Source organism: Lonchura striata, chromosome 4 (genome assembly GCF_046129695.1).
Source record: "Lonchura striata isolate bLonStr1 chromosome 4, bLonStr1.mat, whole genome shotgun sequence".
In the NCBI taxonomy this organism is placed as follows: Eukaryota; Metazoa; Chordata; class Aves; order Passeriformes; family Estrildidae; genus Lonchura; species Lonchura striata.
The window spans coordinates 41,858,114-41,878,236 of NC_134606.1; the positions used below are offsets into that span (position 1 = coordinate 41,858,114).

A 20,123-nucleotide genomic window follows, 5' to 3' on the forward strand; every position below is an offset into this window, starting at 1 on the left:
CTTGAGGTAGTTCCTTAGGTAGAAAGATATTAAGAAAGCAGTCTAAAGTACATTTTAATATGTTTGTAATAATTTCAAATTACTTACTTAACTTTAGTGACCAAAAACCCACAAAGCACATGCATGGTTTTGCAGACACATGCGCCAGTGCTCACTGTCCTCCCACACACCCACAGCTGCCATGAGCATCACCCATGACATTCCCTGTAACAGAACCACAGCTCCTTTACCATGAGTCTGAATTAAAAACAAACGAACAAGCAAACAATTGTTTACTTTAAAACCTGTTTTAAGAGTGAAAATGTGGATGATGGAAAAATCCCTTGATGGGTATTCAGGAAGGGTTTATTCTGTTTCCAGTTGCTAATATTCCCTCTAAGGAAATGAGCATGCTTCAAAGCTATCATGGACAGCTTCACTGTGTACTAAGTTATTTACAAAGCTGTGGATTTTTCAGTTAGAAAGGAACTATATAAATATCACTGTAGCTTAACTAGTATAATTTTTAGGTGATATGTTAAAGATTGTCTCTTTATAAAAGCTCTTCTAACCTCAGAAGTGTATTTTATTATTTTTCCTGATTAAGAAAAGCACAAATACACCCCTCCAAACAAACTATCAAAAGCCAAGGGAAAAACAAAACAAAACAAAACAAAACAAAAAGATAAAAATGATTTTATGGTCCTGGTCTGTCTGTCCTGGTCTCCTTCAGTTTGATTTTTCAGTCAAAAGACTGAAATAGACTTTGTTAATAAGCCTGTCCAACATGCATCCAAATAAGGAAGAATTTTCAGGGCCAGGGAGAAAAGGTTCAAAAGATTCCTTACCTGCCATTCTTTCTAAAAAAAATAGCTTAATTTAGTAAGCTTTAGAATGAAACATAACTTCACAGGTTTTGGAGGTGATGGTACATCTGTTTGAACAGCTGCAGCAACATGACCTTGTCAGTGATTTAAGTTTTAATTTTTCTGGTCTTAATATGTAATTAAATTACAGATTGAATTAAGCCATAAATGTTTAATTGCATTGAAATCTAAAAATGCATATGTCTTCAATGCTATTAGTCAAAATAATAAAAAAATTCTAGACTTTCTAAAAGGGATTGTTCTTATAAAAATATTTCCTTATTTTGGTATACAGAATGGCCACAACTTATGTTGTTGATTTGAAATGTCTGGACATGTTTCTCTTGCAAAAGAGATTTTTATATTTTTTGGTTTAGATTGTATACTGAAATAGCTGAAACCAAAGAGGTTCTAAAGTAGTTTGAGAATTTTTATCCACTTCTTTTTTACCCAGGTACTCTATGCTTTATTTATACTCTCTGGTTGCATTTTTAAGTTGCTTGTAACTTTAAGTTGCTCTGTGCATTTTCCTCGTTAACGTCTGATTGAACTAGGCCAGCCTACCTTACAAGCCAGCCTACTTGTGTGTGATGGAAACATGTCTACAATCAGATTCTAATTTAAATGTATATTCCAAATACTTACCTATACTCAGGAAGAAGCCTGACAAAATCTGCTCTTCCTGTTTGTATAGCTTACACTTAGCCAAGCTCTTGTTTCTTTACTAACATGTACATGTAGACAATCCAGTTTCTGGAAAAGTCTGTAATGGATGGATTATTTATAACAGCTTCTAAATGTTCATGGGTAAAAGTATTATCTACTTACTGTATTCATGAATTGTTGGAATCCTGGATGCTGAGAATTTTAAACTTTCTGTGTTGAAAGGCACAGACCCACAAGAGAACATTGCATTTGACCTGAGGTTGTGGAACAGGCTTTTAAAGCTGATTAATAGCACTGGGATTACAAGTGTGTAGTTGATTAGAAGTTTATAATATCACAGGGTGGAAAACTTAGAGTATGGGATTTTAAAATATAGGAATAAATATGAAGCAGGATAGAGGTTTTAAGGTAGAGGCAGATTGTTCTTCTTTACCCTCTTCTTCCTTCTTCTTCATGGGTTTGGGTGTTGTTTCGTGATAGGACAGAAAAGTCCGCATTGTGGACTTCAAGGGATCAGTTATTGGGTTAAAAGGGAAAATAATCTAGGTTTCCTTTCTTAATTGGATGGTTTAGTTTTTAAAGACCTTGTAACAAGAGTTAGTTAGCTATTTTGTGCTTTACTAATGAAAAGGCTGCCGAACTCATGGTAGTGAGACTGTAACACAGAGAAGAAACAATAAACACCTGAGTCCAAACATTAAATATCGTCTCAAGGGCCTTCAGTCCTGACCTTGAGAAACTGATAATTAAAGAGCTGAAAATCTGAACATTTACCATTATCATCCTTTTTTCCTAGCAGCCACAGCTTTAGAATCGCCAAAACTGAGGTGTTGTTGCATTTCTTCCTTTCTTTCAATCTTCATGTTGTCAAAGAGCTGACAATTACAAAAACGTCTCAAGGTTAGACAACTCATATGCATAGGAATTCTAAGCAGGGGTCAAATTCCCTCCATCTGCTTTAATTCTATTTCAGTTTTATGAATCACCTCAATGCATAAACTGCTGCTGTCCCTCTGGTGGTTTTGTAATTTGTGACACAAAAGAGCCTCTTCTTAATATCAGAAAACAGGTGTTGGTGTCCTGTTGTAGAAATGCACAGGAGACTTCTGAAATAGGTTACTAGAGTAGGCTGTGGTCTGCAGTTGGGTACCAACCTCTCTTTAAGGGTCTGTAAAACAACAGCTGGAATGGCTCACTGACTTCAGGAGGAATCTCAGAGCATCCAAATGGACCTTCCTGCCTTGGATCCAAGCATAGCACTGACTTATTCATTCTCAGTAACACCAAGGTTTCCTCCCAGGTCTATTCACAAACATGGAGTTTAATGCAGCATTTCAAGAGTTTGTTAGTGAAGGAGGCCAATACAAGTCTCTTTCACCAATCCAGGCTACTGCAAAGCCCTTAATTGAAGCTTCTGTAGGTTTAGAAGAGCTAATTGTTGTAGCTATCAAATATATTATCTCTTAGTATGCCATACATTAATAGAAGAACTTTGAATTTCAAATAATTTTTATATTAAATCAACAAGAAATTTATTTTAAAGAGCATGATAAATTTTCTGAAGTTATTCATATTAACCTTTTGCAGGTAATTCATCTTAACCATGTTGCAGGCTGGAAGAAAAACAATAAAATCACAAACCACTGAAAGTTTAGCAATAAGTGTTGTTTATAGGGCATGTTCCTGCTGCGATCTGAAATTTAAAACTTTGTATCTTACCTATAGAGAATACTAGGTTTTATGGAAAATATTGATTACCTAATCTGTGAGGCATAGCTTAGGTTTCTGTTAAGCAACAGAAATTTTTATCCAGTAGAATCTTTATTATCACTGGTATACCAGAACAAAATTGTCAGAGCTTTGGCTAAATTTAAATGGACACAGATTTACTAGAAGCAGAAAAAGTAGAAATTAAACAGAACTGACAGAAAATGGGAAGTGTGAAAAGGAGGGAGGAGAAGAAATAATTCTGATTGTTAATTTTTAGTTCTACTCTTTGATCTCCTCTATGACTCTGTCAAATATCACCAGCAGAAAAATTATGTATAAAATCTTACAGAAAGCAAATATAGGTTAAATATAGATACAATGTATAAAGGATATTTATAGTAATTTTTGCTCCCTGCTGTAGTTTAACACATAGATAGACATATTTTGAAATGTTTTTGAGAAATGGCTGCTTAATACAGTTTTATGGTCACTGAACTTCTTATGTATTACAAAAGCTCCATTCATAATCTCCTGAGGGAATGGCACATAGGCAACTACTTTTTAAACATGATTAAGGAAATACACTCAATTGTGTCATGAAAGTTTAGGAAATGCAGTTGTGTATTTAGGACAAATACTGTTTTTTTTACAATGCAGCGGATTGATCATCTGATTGTGACTGCCTCACCCCTGGCTGCTCTGTTTCCCTTTGCCCTCCCTTGCCTTTGACTTCTACCCCCCAGAGGAACCCTACAATCCACATCTTCACAGACATTTCTCTTCTCAGCTTATCTGGCTGAAAGACTAATGTTCTTCTCCCTTGTTTCCTCTAAAGAAGTACGATACAACATGACAACAGTATCATGTATTGCAGTATCATGCAGCACATTGTGTCTCAGGTTCCAAGTAAAACAATTTTTTTCATATGAATTCTGTTTTTCCAAAAGGTGATTCACTGTGTTTTACTCTCATATGCACAGACTCGGAGCAATGTTTACATTTCTTTTATGCATGAGAATAAATATGCACATTGTAATGTGCTTTTTTCTATGTAAAGGAATATTTCACAGGATTGAATGTAGCTTATTTTATGCAATTGGTTGACAGGCATTGTCTAAAGAAATTTAACTTTCCTGTCCCTAGATGATACCAGAAAAATTAATTTATTTTTTGCTTCAAAGGAAACATTTTTACTGCTGCAGTCTTTAATGTAGATAAGACCTTTCTTTTATCATATGAAGTGGAATAACTTGAAACATATTTGAAGTACATATGCTGATATTGCTCAGTATTTTGTAATTGAACTGTATACACAAATGTACAATGTAATATTTCCGATGTGATGTGTAGGAGTGGCTATTGAGTGCTATAGCACAGGATGAGCCGTGCCACCACCAAATGCTCACCCTGGCTGCTGTTTCATTTCTGCAGCTTTAGGTCCTTACTTAGAAACCTTGCATCCATCTTTCTGGCTTCAGCTCTGTAATGACACTACATACTGAAAGTAATAAAGACTGACCATTCATTTGTGTTCATCTCTCTCAGGCAGTTTTTTTGGGCATGGCAGGCACATGAAATACAGTGTATATAACATATCACTTGTCACTTCCATCTGGCTTTTTTGGAAAAAAAATGAAATTTCTGGTACATGAAAAAGGCTGCTGCTTATGGACTAAGCTCATGTTAATAGCCCAGCTTCACACTCCTCTGCCATTATCACTAAATCCAAAAGCAAGAAGTGCAGAAAGCAGAGGTGCAAAACTCTCTTCACACTACTGGCATGCTGGCTTCAAGGACAGTCATGACATACACAGATAAGGCACATGTAAGGCAGCATATAAATTCTCTCTCACTATTTGATTTCTACTGGATGCCATTCTTCATTAACTTCAGTAATGTTACTCCTCAGATAGTTGGATGCTACATAAGAAAGATTATGTCTTAGATAATAAATATGTATTTATTCAACAGCTATTTTTAGCTTTTTAACCTTAAATATTAAGGAAAAAAGTTTACAAATGCTCGAGAAATTAGCTTTGGAACAAAGCAAAATTGAAATTTAATTATTTTGACTATTTAATAAATTCTCTCTATGAAAACCTGTGCAAACAAATTTGTGCCATTCAGATTTCATTATATTTTTTGTTTATTGATTTATTGATATGTTAGTTAACATGCATTTTCTTATGCCTGTAAAATGTTGATGAGTATAGAAAGAAATATTATTCTCTAATTTCCATAGATCTTATTAGGAGTTGAAGTTAAGGATTTCTGAGATTAACCCTTTCTTGTTCAGCTAGTCTTATCCCTTATTTCTTATCTCAGTGCTGGAACTCTTAAAATCCCCTTTTCATGCTGTCCACATGTCCACAAAACATGACCTGACATTAAAGGAGTATTCCCATCGTATTGCCTGATGCAAAGCTTTAGAGCTTCATATAAAGACCTTTCCATGTAAACAAATATAAAGTACCTTTTCAAGGCTTGTATTACAAAAAAAAAAACCAAAAAAACTTGACTTCTTGACCTGTTTAGTAGCAGGAAGGGACATTCTCCTTGCACCAAGTGTTAATGCAGCTCTGTCAAGCACTCGATGACCCTGAGACTTATGGTTTCAGTTCTGTACAAAGCTGCAGTCAGCTGGAGCTTCTTCATTTGCCATGTTTGAACAAACTCAATGTTGTAACTCCTGCCCTGTGGAAAATGATGTCAGTGAGACCAGGATCAGACCTCTGTATTAGAATAGACTTGGACAACACAGGTGAAAGATGGAGGAAAGAAAATTAGAAACTTATTTCCTTTTTTTTTTTTTTGATAGCTCAGTCAAATCTGATTATTTTAATCATTATTTAGCATAATTTCACCAATTTTGAGCTGCTTTGGTATTTGTACATGTGCTGTTTTTCCAAGAACGATAAATTCTAATTGCCCTTGCATAGGGGATCTGACATAAACTGTTTCCAGCTTCAAATCAGACTTGGCAGCTGGTATATACACTCCAAATTTCTATCCCTTCTGGGGGATAAGGGGAGATATAAGCTCCCTAATCAGTGCTCTGAGAGATGTCCCTGCCCTGCCAACATCAAAAGCCAAAAACGTCCTTCAGCCAAAATGTCATCATTGTCAACTGGCTGTCTCTGCATCTTCCTATATTGCTGTGCTTGATAAAATTTGTAACAGTAAGTTATGTAAGCTCCCACTTTAGTAAAACTAAGAAACCTGAAAATAAAGGATTTGTTCATTAGGTTTTTAAGATCCCTGTCTAGAAGGCAATAAACTTCCTGTTTCTTCAAAGAAAGTTGTTTTGGCTGGCCCAAAATGGCAGAAGAACTCAGTGTACAATGAACAGAAGGAGACTGCCAGTCTGAATTCTTGGGTCGTAAGAACTATGCCAGCTTGACAGTCTGTGTTATCCTCTGCTCCTCACTGCACTTGTGTTTCTCTCCCTTTCCCAGGTAGAGGAAATGAATTAGGGGGAGGAGTGAATGTTTTATGTGGGAATGTAGTGAAAATAAGAGTATCACATAAAATTTCAAAAGAGTAAATTGCCACCAGTATTATATTCTCCTCTTTCGAGCATTGCAAAGTATTAAAGAGACCATTTAAAAAAGGTATTTTTTCCAAGGAAGAAAGAAAAGGACAAAAGATAGGAAATACTGTGTTAGTGCCTGTGACTGTTATGCATTCTGTAAATCTTCAAGGAGGTTGAGTTAAAAATGAAGGCTTTTATTTCCTTCCCTCGGAACAATGGAAAAATCTTATGCCATTCTGGCAAACCTGCATGAGATAAAAGCAAGAAAGAAATAAAAGAATTTCACTTCCTTGAGTACTTGGGTCAATTTGGGGACTCTAATTTTTATTATATAATAGAGGAGGAAAAAATATATATCTTGTAATATAAATATTTTAGTTCACACTGTTCTACGTTCCTTCCTTCCTTCCTTCCTTCCTTCCTTCCTTCCCTTCCTTCCTTCCCTCCTTCCAAATTTCATGCTACAAGGCAAAGTAAAAAGTGAGGGCAATAGGTTTCCTTCTATGTTCCAGTGACATACGGAAATAAGCCTTACTGTTTATCCTTCTTATATCCTGCTGAAACAAATCTTTGTTAATTCTCTGTTTGAAATAGAATGCAATGTGTGTCCTCATAATGGGCCATATCCTGCTATCAATATTTTAACAGATCCCCCATGGACTGTAACGTGGAGTCCATTAAAAAATTGATGGCACCATTATGCTCAACTGCAAGTATATTTATAATTAAATTATTTTTCTTTGATTTCATTCAAATTTCTGTCATTAAAGTGCTCTGGTCAAACTAATTAATTGTAAACACATTGTGTTTTGTTTATGTTGGTAATGTTTGCTTCAGTCTGAATACCTGTCAGAATTATTCATGCTTTCCTGCTATGGATTAGCACACAAAAATTCAACAGCTTAGTATGGATTCCAAAGACAAATTACATCAAAAGTAATTTGCTCTGATTATAGGAAGAAATTGTTATAACTAAGTATAATATATGTACAAGTTGAGTCTTCTCGAATAAAGCTGCATAAAAGAAAGGAAGGTAGCATAGAAATTGCAAAACAGTAAACTTCATGAAATAGAAGAATTTATGAAAAATTTCTATTTTTGACCTCCTGACTTCCATCAAGCTTCAGAGAACTGGGAAATAAAGTACATGAAATTTCAGCAAACATAATAGAATCTCCACTGAAGAAGTATGTACTTTAGAAAATAATTCTCCATGCCATTTAAACAAACAAATTTATTGTAAAATACATACTGCAACTTATTCAAGGGGCAAGACTTTCCAAAATAAGAGAGAGATTATGGTTCTGGGTTGTATTACATTGGACTAAGCCTTCTAGCTGCTGTTTTCCTGTATTAGCTGCCTGAATTTCCTATTTCTGAGTATTTCCTACCACTGAGATAAAGAATTAATGAATTGTTAGCTGAATTTGAGCCTGTTCTGTTTTTCTTTATGTTGTCTTTGTTTCTCTTGGTAGCTTTTTGAGGTTTTCTTTCCTTCCTTTCCTTTAGTGCTTTGCAGCTCTTGGAATAATTTTAATTTACTCATTTCAGAAACCACCTGGAAAATAAGTCTTGGTAACTATCAATGCACAAGATGATCAAAAGCTTTATGAATATGATACTTTTAATTTTTTTCATCATGTGTTCTAGATAAAATTTAATTTTTTAGACTTTCACACTGCATAAATACATATATAAATCTGTTTCAATTTTTTGAGTGTTCAGAAACAGTATATCATTAGAGTAGATGCATAAATATATAAATAGGGTTTATACATACCTTTTTAAGGACCTATTTTGGAATAGCTAGATTCTTATGTTTCTGTCTGAAAGTTTTTTCAGCCCCTAACAAAAAGCAGGACAAGCCAACTGAGCAAAATAGAAGAATAAGAAGAACATCACCCTTCTGCAGTCTTTTACAGAATATGGAAAGTTTTGGGCTAGACCCTCTAAAATACTGAGTATCTCTCACACAAACAATAGTGGAATGGAGCATTCTAGATAACTTGATTTTAAGCAGAAAATCTCTTCTTTCCACAAAGTTTCTGACAGGAATGGAAAATGGCAGTTTATGAATTATGTTTTATTGTAATCAGAATGGAAAACTGCTCCATCACAGACTCCTTTCTTTAAGATATTTAAACTGGACCTTGATAGCCCATCTTGGGTGCAGCAGGAGAACACACAGAATTCCTTTTTATGCTGCAGTGCATTCAAATCATTATTCAGTAAATATTGCTGGAAGGATCTGTTTAGTGGCAACATTCAGTTTTGGTATTCTTCATCCATAATGTGACAATCTATGTATACAAATCCATTAAGCATGTGTTTTGCCAGGGTCCTTACTCCAAAATCAGATTTAACTTTTCTATGGAAATTAGCCTACTAATTTATGAGTGAACAGGAGGCAAGCAAAATTCTTCTCATCTGTATTTCTCAGCAGTAAATCAAAATAAACATACAAGTTTAGGAACTGTTTCTCTTGCTTTTTGCAGTTCTGTAGGACCAGTGTTTTCTGAGTTAGTTGCTCCATTAATTCTTTGGTCTTGCAAACCAGGGAAGACACACAGAAGCTTCAAATGGTTTCATATTTATGTATAGAGTTTATAAATATCTGTATATTTGCTTATGTATAAAAAATTATCTAACCCATTTAGGCCAGGTTATAAATGAACCCTGTTTTCAACAAATTAAAGGATCCAATATCCCATAGTAGATGAAAGCTATCTCTTTTTACAACTGCACAAATGTCAGCTGCCCAAAATGGGCAGAATGACTAAAGGATAATTCTCTGTTCCCCACCCTGGTGCATGAGAAATGCTGCAGTGTGGGTGGTGTACTCTTGCCATGTATTTTTGAGCCACCAGTATGAGACATACCACTCAAAAGATTACAAAAATATTTGCATCGATGTCTTTTTATGGAGTCGTTATCTTTATATAGCTCTTTCAGTCTGCTGCTTGGTGTAGACCTGCAATATGAGAAAATATCTTGAAAAAGCTAAGAAAAAAAAAGAAAAAAAAAAAAAACTCTACCAAAAGTAAATGTACACAACAGAGTGAGGATGAACATGCCCAGTCTGGTTTGTTTATAATTACTTTCAGCAGATCTGCTTACAAGTGCTATATGCTGATATGTCTCATTGATAAGACACCACAGTAAGAAACAGAATATGCAGGATTTTTCGTAACAGAGGAAAACTTTTCATAAAATGGAGGATCATTTTTCATAAAAGAGGATTGAACTTAGCATTGTCCCATTTGCATCTTTACAGCTTAAAGATGAACTTGGTGTATATGCTGTGACACAGTGTTAAGTCAACAGATAAAAAAAAAATAATTGTAGTTTCAAGTCTGATGCACCAGTGTTTGTTATTGTTGATACACAGATTTTTTACACGTGTAAATTTTGCATTAACATCATAAAATTGATTGAGGATGATCTTTAATGCTATTTAGGAACATTTAGGAGCATTATACATTTCACATAAACTATTAGACTTCCTATCTTTAGTAAAAGCAGTAAGTTTCTGGAATAAAGCTGATCCTACTAGCTGTATGATGCTAAACCACACTTCAGTATCATTTAAATGAGTCATAATTACAGTTGCAGTTGAATCCAAACACCTGCCTTAGCTGATTACAGTAAAAAAATCAACAAATAAGCATAGCTTCAAAGGAATAAAATAAAACCTACCAAATCCCTATGACTGCTCCAGCAAAGCTGTGGAAAACAGATTAGAAAAGAGGTCAGTGAGATATGTTGTGAGGCAGACAATATAATGTTCCTTTTGTATTACATGATAGAGCAGAGAAGCTTTAAAGCATGAGTTTTAAACTGGTAGTTGAGCTGGTATTGAATTGTCCTTGGCTGGAGTAACACCAAGAAAACAGGTTTTGCATCTCTCCTGGTCCTCTATCCCAAATATGTCCAGGTTGACATAGCCTACAATCTTCTGATGCCATCATGTAGACACCACATAGAGTTAGAAGGAGGCACAAAGAAAGCATCCAAATTTCCTCCTGAGATTTATTTTTGTCTGTTTAAATCAAAATGACATGCTTCAGATGTAGATGAAGTAGAAAGAATCGTATTAACCATTCTTGTAATTGTTATAAGAGAATTAACACTAGTGTTATCTAGCACGCAATGTTAATTTATTGATAGCAGTACATTTATCTTTTAATGCACCAGTCTAGCAAACACTGTGGATTTTATCATGACAGTACTTTTTTTTTAAGAATCTGATGCAGATTCTGCATATCAATCATGTCTTAAATTGTCAGCTCTTATTCTAAACTTAACATTCAAGCAACATAGCAAAACCACCTTTGTTCTGAACTCAGTGGGATGTGAAATGCCAGCATAGTAGAAAAATACCATTTCTTCACATAGAAAGAGACCATCAGACCATCAAAGATGTCAGGATTAATATGAAATGGGCTGTCAGAAGTACTATCTGCTCTGAAAAAGCAGATAAACAGATTTCAAAATGGGAGTTAAATGCTTTTTCTTTTAAAGTATTAAAGACCAACTATAAGTTCATTTCTATGTCAGGAGTAAAAACTATGCCATCTGGTATGACAGGGAAGTTTTCAGGCTCTAGTTACAGTGAGTGCAGTTTGCTCTGCTAAAGACTGTCTAAATTGCACATTGCAGTACAATGTAGAATTTCCAGAGTTACATATAAAAGGGGGACCTTGAATACTGGCAGGAATAAAGCCACATTAGTTAAGATTTCTGCTAGGATTAATACATACTGCTTTTCATCATATGGTTTGTGTATTAAAATTCCAATTGGATTATCTTCAATGGAAATGTTGCTATAGTGCTTCTAGTTTCCAGTCTAGTGCCAGCATGACTCTGTGCTGGGACATCCTGAACCTGATTTCATAGCCAAAATTAATGCATATCATCCTGTTGAGTATGTGTTACTCCAGTTATGTAAGAGTCAATTTACGTACACAGTAGTAATCTGAAGAAGGCACAAATCCAGACTGAGGATGTTGCAGATGAATTGCCAAGGCACCATCTCATGGGAACTATTAGCCTTTCCTGCTCACAAGGAAAAAAATGTGTGAAAAGCACACTTTTGTGCTTCCAAAGATATTGAAAAACGAGTGTAAAGCCATCAGAACATTTGGCAGGCTGGAACACATAATGTGAAAAGCTGATAGACTTTAATTTTTTCAGTCTGGAGAAGAGGAGGCTTATGAGGGTCTCACTGGTTTCTTTATTATTTCATGCAAGTCTATACAAATGATGCAGCCAGAATTTTCACAGTGCAGACTGCAAAAGGTGTCAAGAGAGCAGAAATAAACTTCATAAAGGTTATAAAACACAAGATAGTGAAAAGAAAATGCTCTTCACAGTGAGTGTGGTCAAAAGTTTCAAATTAGATGTGATCATCTATGGGAGTATATCCCATCTGCATATTTTTTATGTAAACTATGTGAACAGTTGCTATAGTGTCTCAATTTCATTAACAGACTTTCTTATACCAGAATGTAAAGATGAATTAGTAAAATGCCCCATAAGCATCACTAGCAGCTGAAAAATAACTATGTATGTCATGAGTATTTAGAATTATACTAAAAACACAACCATGTTTTAATACAAATATATGTGTTTTTTTGGTTTTCCTAAGGATGATTTGATTTGAAAAAAAAATACTGTCTAAACAGAAAGTGTTGTAAGTAATTTCTTTTGAAAATTCAGGGTTTTGGTACAATGTATTTATCCACAAATTGGTTTGAAAGCTTTTTTTTGTTTTTTAAGTAGTCATAGAGCCAAAATCTGCATTCAGCGTGAAGCATGTGGCTACAATGGAGTCAGCATATATGAAGTAATTTAAAGTTTATAAACTTATAATGTTACAATTTGGTTCAAACTTTTTAGCACTTTTGCCTAATTTTTTTTTCAACATATAATCTCAACACAAAGCTTTATTCTAACTGCTTTTTTGATGCATTTTGCAGAGCAGCTGACTGGTGCTCAGCATGTAACAGTAATGAGTGGCTGACTTTGCAGTAAGAGCAGCAACCATTGTTTTTTGAGATAAAAGGCCCCTTGGGCTCAGCCTTGCAAAGTGCACAGTATTCTGACTTCAGTTCTGCCAACTTGGGCAACACATACATCATACTAAACATTTGAGTCAGCTCCCAAAAATAATGAGGTTGCACTTGCATTCAAAGACAAACACACACTAAACCGTCTCTCTGAGCACAGCACACACCATCCCAGAGGACAGACTTTCTACCTTATCTGATTATGCATGAGCATCAACTTGTCAGCTGCTCTACTAAACCATAGTTTTACTCTTAGCAGAATGGCTGACAGCAGCTTGGGAAATTTATAATACGTGTCGAGAATTTGTGTTATTGTTTGCTAAGAGAATGAAAGTGGTCATACCCACAGCTGATACTGATGTGCAAGCATGACCAATTGTCTGTATTGTAGATTCATACAGCACTGATCAAGTCAGAGGGTGTTTCCCCGCAGGTTAACAGCTAGCTGATAGTCCAAACCCATTTACAGTTATAGTGAGAATGATAAGTTTGATAGTGTTGCAGTCGTAATGCTAGGACCAGTGTTTTCTATTTTCACATCTATATATATACAGAGCAACACTTGAAAACAGAAATTCTGTGGTTGAATACTCTCTCACAGCCAAAGAGCAAAGACTGCTGTCCAGTGAAGTTGCAGTCATATCCTTCTTACCTGGAAAAAATATATACATATATGCAAGCCATGATTTTTGCTGCTTTTACAGAGCTGTAACTTGTTTTACATCGGTTTTATCTTTTATTTAGGACATGCACGACTGCATCAGACAAAACAGACTACTTGGGCTAAAGTAACATAAGATCTTTTACTGTCATATTACTTGCTGCTCTTATTGCAAGTTTTAAAAGTGAACCACATCGTTACTTTTCATCAGTTTATTTTATAAACCAACCTCAACTTCACATACAATGAACCATGCAAAGCCTGTTTTTTTTGTCAGTTTCCAACAGGCAGTGCAAAGATTTAGAATATTTTACTGGCATTACTGAAGTCTGTGTAGCTGATGAGAAATAGATGACGTGAGTTGTTGCAGTACAGGGTGACTTTCTGTCCTACCCTGCAGGGGCCAGCCGGATGTCCTGCAGTAAGGGTGAGGGTTGCTGTGCACACTCCTCCTTTAGCACATTGGCCAGGGCATGCCTCCTGAGGGCACATTATAAATGTGTTTTCAAATTTGAAGAGCATGGTGATGAATTAGGATATACACTACAGAAGAGGGTGCTGACTCTAAGTTAGCAAGTCACAGACCTTCGCTGCTGACTCCACCATCCATTAAGAAAATGCTTGATCTCTCTCTCTCTCCTCTGACATTTAAGAGTACACTGTGGGAAAGAGAACTTCCAATTGAAATTCAAGCCAAGTAAAACAGAAGAGAAAAATGCATTCTGTGAACTGAAAAACTGGGTTAGAGGTTTGCGTAGATGGAAGGGGTTCCAAGGGTCAAACTTTTGAAATCCTTCATACAGTTTGACAAATAACTAAAAATAACAATGAACTTTAAACTTCCATTTTACTTTTTCAACTTTTGCAGTTCTGGTACAGCTTTGGATATTTACCACTGTTTAAAATAAATAATGTGTCCATATAATGATTAAAAAGAGATTAAAACAAACTCCCAACAACACACCTTAAGTCATTTGGTTAAGAAAGCAGTGTACTTACTTATTTCAATGTAATATACATGTATTTTTGAACATTTTAATATCCCCAAGTATATTTCTGTGCCTATAGCTATATAAATAGCTGATAATATAATAGCTATATAATAATATATATTAACTAATAAATACATTAAATATTTAGCTAATAATAGCTAAATAGCTATCTAATATCTATTCTAGGCTATTGCTGTGTCTGTTAACAGAATTTCAGAACAACTATAGAATATCACCAAATTAGCTGGAATACATACACTGAGGTGTCTGAGACAAGCTACTTAATAAATCTGTAGGAAATTTCATGGTGATTGATAAAAATCTGCAAGGGGAAACACTATAGCACATTTGCAGCAATGAGACATATTGAATGATGTACTCTCAGAATATTTTTTCTTGTGGTTCACAGCTTTTATTTACATTGACTAATTGTGCAGCAGGCCTCAGATATAGCAAAATGAAAAAAAAAAAAATATTGGCAGATCCCTTGGTCATATTGCTAATAGATCACATGCACAAGCATTAAGAAATAGTACTTCTATGATTATCTTAGTTTACTTATATACTGAATTTAAAATAGAAAAATATGGCTAGATAGGAATTCTGAATCTACTAGTGCTCATTTAGGGTTGCAAGTTCAAGGACAGTTCTTGGGTCTTATTCTTTATTTGCAAAGAAGTGTTGGACCAAATGACCCTTGAGGTATCTTCCAACCTGGTATTCTGTTTCTATCATATAATTTTCTATCAGTATATCAGAATACCCCTGGCCTTGAAATGAACCGGTCTTTGTTTACACTGACAGCTATGACTGACCTGAATCTTCCTCAAATCCATATTCAAGACCATTAACATAGGAACTCCTCCACAGTGCTCCTGGGAAAACCTGTGGTATCAGGTAATCAACATTCCTATTTGTCAAATTTTTAAAATGTATGTGTTAGACTTTGCTGAAGTGCAGGATGTTTTTAAGTATTAACATAACAGTTCAGTCTTGTAGCACTTCTCAAAGCTGTTTTAAGTGGACACAACTCAAAGGAAAAGGATCCACTCACCCTCAGACTGATCACTGAGAGAGTCTCACCATGAGAGTTTAACCAGATCACAAAGAGGATGAGGAGACTGGAGCACATCTCTCAGGAGGAAACCTGAGGGAGCTGGGTCTGTTCAGCCTTGAGAGGAGATGCTTGAAGAAGAGGGGATCTTATCAAGGCATACAAATACTTTGAGGGCAGGTATTCAGAGACTGGGGCCAGACTCTTTCCAGGGGTGCCTAGTGACAGGATAAGGGGTGATGAGCACAAACTGAAACACAGGAAGTTCCATCTAAAAATGAGCAAAAGAACTCTTTTCTTTGAAGGTGACAGCAATGGAGCAGGCTGCCCAGCGGGGCTGTGGAATCTTCTTCCGTGGACATGCTCAAACACCATTTGGATGCAATCCTGTACAACCTGGTGAACCTGCTTTAGCAGGACAGTTGGACTAGATTATCTTGAGAGGTCTTTTCCATCTCACCCATTCTGTGACTCACTGAGAAAGGACAAATGCAAAATAAAGTCTTTGCATGAAGAAAAAATGCAAGAAAACCTTTGTCTAAGCAAAGAAAAATTTATGTTCACACAAATTTCCATTCGGTCAGCTACACAAACAATGCAACTTAAAATAATTTAAAATAGTATTAACCAGCTAAAAATAATACTTCTTAACAAAATCCAGAGAAAACAGCATTGAAAATGTACTCAGAAAGACTACTTTCTCTGTCCTTTTTAATTTTTCATCAGGAATATCAACACACTGCATTTCTTTTCATAATGTTTGACTTGAATTGGAATACTGTTTTTCATTTGACTGTCTCCAAATGTTTTACATTTGTCACTTCAATACTTTCAGAGGTGAGGGAGAGGTCTGCAATGGTGCCACAGATATCTTGTTATGGAAGAAAATGACTCATTTATTTCCTCTATATTGGCATTCTTGGTTGAAATACTGCCTTCAATAAAGCTAGGGCAAACTACTCTCTGCCTGAGCATCAGAGTGCACAGGAGTCAGCACAGCTGACTGTCAGTCTTGGAAGAAGAAAACACTTTGATTTTAGTACACCTGGGCTGCTCAGGGGCTATAGCTAAGTCTCATCATCTTTGGTACAGACAAAATGTGTCTATGGCAGCAGTAACTTGGTGCATGATCACATCACCTGTCAAATCCAGGAAATAGCTGGGAGGGAACACACACAGTTCTCTGTTGCCGTGGCTACTGCACTGCCATCCTCTAAAACCAGTGTCAGTATTTTGGTCTTTTGTTCATGTCTGCAGTGGAATAAACCTGAAAATAATAACAAAAAGTAAATTTAATTTCACCTGCTTGTTGTACTCTGGATTATGGGAAGTTACAAAATCACAATTTTTCTTAAAAAAGAAAAATCTCCGTGCAAGGCACTAAAATGCCAGAGTTGATTTACACTTTTGTTTAAATTGTATATATTGTTCATTCAAGATTTGCAAACATTATTTCTTGATTACAACTGGATTTTTCACTTGCAGCTCTTCAAACATGACACGATTAAATATAAAAGGAGTAGCATTCAACCCACATAACAATAATTCTAATCTAACAAAGTGCTAAGTAAACTTTATTAGTCCTTTTGACAGACCAAGTGAGACTATCCAGAAGCTTTCTTAAGATCCTATGTAGTAGAGCCTATTAAGGAAAGAATTTACTGAAGCTGATATAGCAATAGTTAGTCAGAGAGGGATATAGAGACTTATTAGTGACATAAAATGAGAAAATGTAAAACTATCCACATGATTATAAAAACATGATTGAAGAACTGCCTTTTAGGTTGTTTCTGAAGTATTAGGCTTAAACAGTTCCTAGACACATGGCAGGAAAGCAACTGTGGGAATATAAATTTTTATTAATTATACAGAATAGCTGTCATGATTGGTCTGCATATATTGTAGCTAATTGATTGTTATATTCCAAATCTTGAGGGCTAGCTAAGGGAGCAAACTCTATGACCAGGACACAGAGACAAGGGGCCTGTGCAACAGTGTTCTGCCTTCCTGGGAGCACTGTGAAGTTGGAACAATCCCTCTCCTTCTGCAACAGGATACTGCAGTGTAGTCAATATATTATTAACTGGTTTTATCTTTTGTAAACATTAGAAATAGTCTGATAATTTACATTTTTATAAGTCAGAGTAAAAAAAATGCAACTTTCTAAGAAAAAAAACCCTCAAAATGTGTTCTGGACCTGGTCTGTAATCTGCCTAATTTGCTGCTTTTTCACTATCTCTTAAAGTATTAAAACTCAATAAGATTGGATTCTATTGGGTAAAATCCTGGGGAACTGTGATTTTAGAGTATCATGAGCATACAAAAAAAGAGCTCAGAATAAAACAAAGTACCAGCCATATAATTTACTTGTTGAGCTATTTAGGGAAATAAAGATATATCGTATCATAGGAGAAACTCAAGTCTGGTGGTCACACTGGAGGATATCAGATATTTAAATAACTTCTAAACCTTTATGGAAAATTTTCTGAAATTTTCTGCTCATTCTTTCTGAAACTGAGATTTTTTTCAAACTAAGTTCCTACTTCCTAGGGCTATGGTCTCAGTAAAAATGAATAAAATGGGGTAGTAACCAGCTGAGAACTTCCACAAGCCTGCTGGTATTTTAAGTAAGTGAGGGGAATACACAAGAAAATACACTAAGAGCAATTAAAAATTTACACTTTCAGACAAGTTCATGTCCTTTGCTGCTTTAACATCTAAGTCTAGCACTAAAACTTGAATTTCCTACCCCATCTATAGTACAAAGCATGTCGGTATGAATAGTTTCAGGAAAAAAAAAGAAATCGACTCATGGAGTCAGGTTTTGCTTAGCCTCTGACAGAGTTGTGCAGTGCATATGTCACTGTAAACTTGTCTCAAGACAGTTCCAAGTATGGTTTAGGGAATTTAAAATAACTATAGTTGAATCAAAGAGCTTTGATAGCAACTATTATGACACATTATTTCAGTGAAAAAAGAAATGTGAGAATTGGGGAAAGATTTTCGATTTTCACAATAATTAGATGTAATAATAGAAATATCTGGCACAACAACATAGCATTCTAATCTCCCTGCAGTTATTTTTGCACTTCAGCACCCCCCAACCCAGCAGAAAATGGGGAGATCCAAAAGCAAGCAGTTTGCCTCCTCAAAGGCATGGATGTAAAACTGGCTGGTTAATACCTGCAGCTGTGAGACTGCTTCATTCCTGGAGCACAGTTCAAAGTACTGTGCAAGGCACCAGGGCAAAGATTGTTGAGACTAAATCCAGCCCCCCAGCAAGGGCTGTCAACTCTTTCATGTAAAAATGACATTGACTTTCATGTGGAAATGAGGATCCTACCTGTGAATGAGGATCAAATATGAGAGACTTACTTTCTGTTTCCAGTTATTGATCAAATATATGTGGAAATTTGAATCCAATCTGTATTTGCTACTAATAATTAATATTTCCTACTAAGTTAAAATATAACACCTTCAGTCTAGCAAAACTGCTATTCAGGGATAGCAAATTCACTTTTAATATATAAATATATTATATTGACTGGAGTTTCATTCCAAAACCACAAATCCTGGATAACTTCACCTGATAGCAAAGCATACCATCACACAAGCAATGAGTAAGTAAAAGGTCCCAGTGAGATAGAGGTGCATAGTATTTGGAATGGCTAAGAACATAAAAAATTACCAACTTGTGTGGGAAAAAATTAGGGTTACCATAGTACCATTTTTTTCCCATTTTGTTCACACAAGATATAGGAATTTTATTTACAGAAATGAGTTTGAGGTGAGATCTACAAAGAAACTTTATGAAATGCATTTGGTAGCTTTGGAAAGATGAGGCTCATCAGTGACTGGTACAGGGTGGAACCTGCCTGGAATTGTTGGGCACTGCCAGCATTACAGTGATCCTATTCCAGAGAATAAACATGGGAAATGGGATAAGGGGAATAGAACTAATACTGCTTCCACTGCCTGAGCAAACATCCTTACTGAAGCTCATAGCAGAAGGCACATAAAATAACTTTGATGATCAGTCTATATATATTTATCTATGACATTTCTCTGTCAGAGTATCAAATGATTATACTAAACAAAACTGTGAGTGGTATCTATTTTCACACCTATATTAAGAATATGTAGCAATGCATGCCAGGATTTCTCAGTTTTCATTTATTGTTTTGACATCAGCAAGTAAAAGTGGGCGTCTTACACCACCATATGACAAACAGCAGATGATATTGCATGGTCACTGTGGAAACTGCATTTCTGAAAAAGAGGTTCATATTTGCACTTTTTAAATTAAGATAAACCACAGCATTTTTTCCAGCCTGCCTATTGTAATTTTGCTGCCACATTGCCAGAATTACAAATAAAATGAAGGTGCAAAAAATAGCTGGGATTCTTTTATTTTCTTTTTTTTTTGTTCTGAAGTCAGTAATATAATTCAAAGTTTAAAAACTATAATATTCTACATGAAAGAAACAGACTTTTGAGCAAGAAGGTGACAGTTCACTGATCTTGGTAAAAATACATTAAGGACAACAGAAAGCACTCACTGGTTTTGATGGGAAATGGTCACCTGATATAGGAAG

General features: G+C 35.4%; 1 long non-coding RNA gene across 1 annotated transcript; it reads right to left on the minus strand.

The window, feature by feature from the left end:
* Positions 1-5,900: 5,900 nt before the first annotated feature.
* On the minus strand, positions 5,901-15,992 carry LOC116183608 (uncharacterized). The gene is made up of 4 exons (XR_004148261.2): positions 15,529-15,992; positions 10,450-10,476; positions 9,633-9,724; positions 5,901-5,915 (listed from the first exon to the last, which is right to left on the minus strand). It is a non-coding gene; the product is annotated as an uncharacterized LOC116183608 (long non-coding RNA).
* Positions 15,993-20,123: the final 4,131 nt, after the last annotated feature.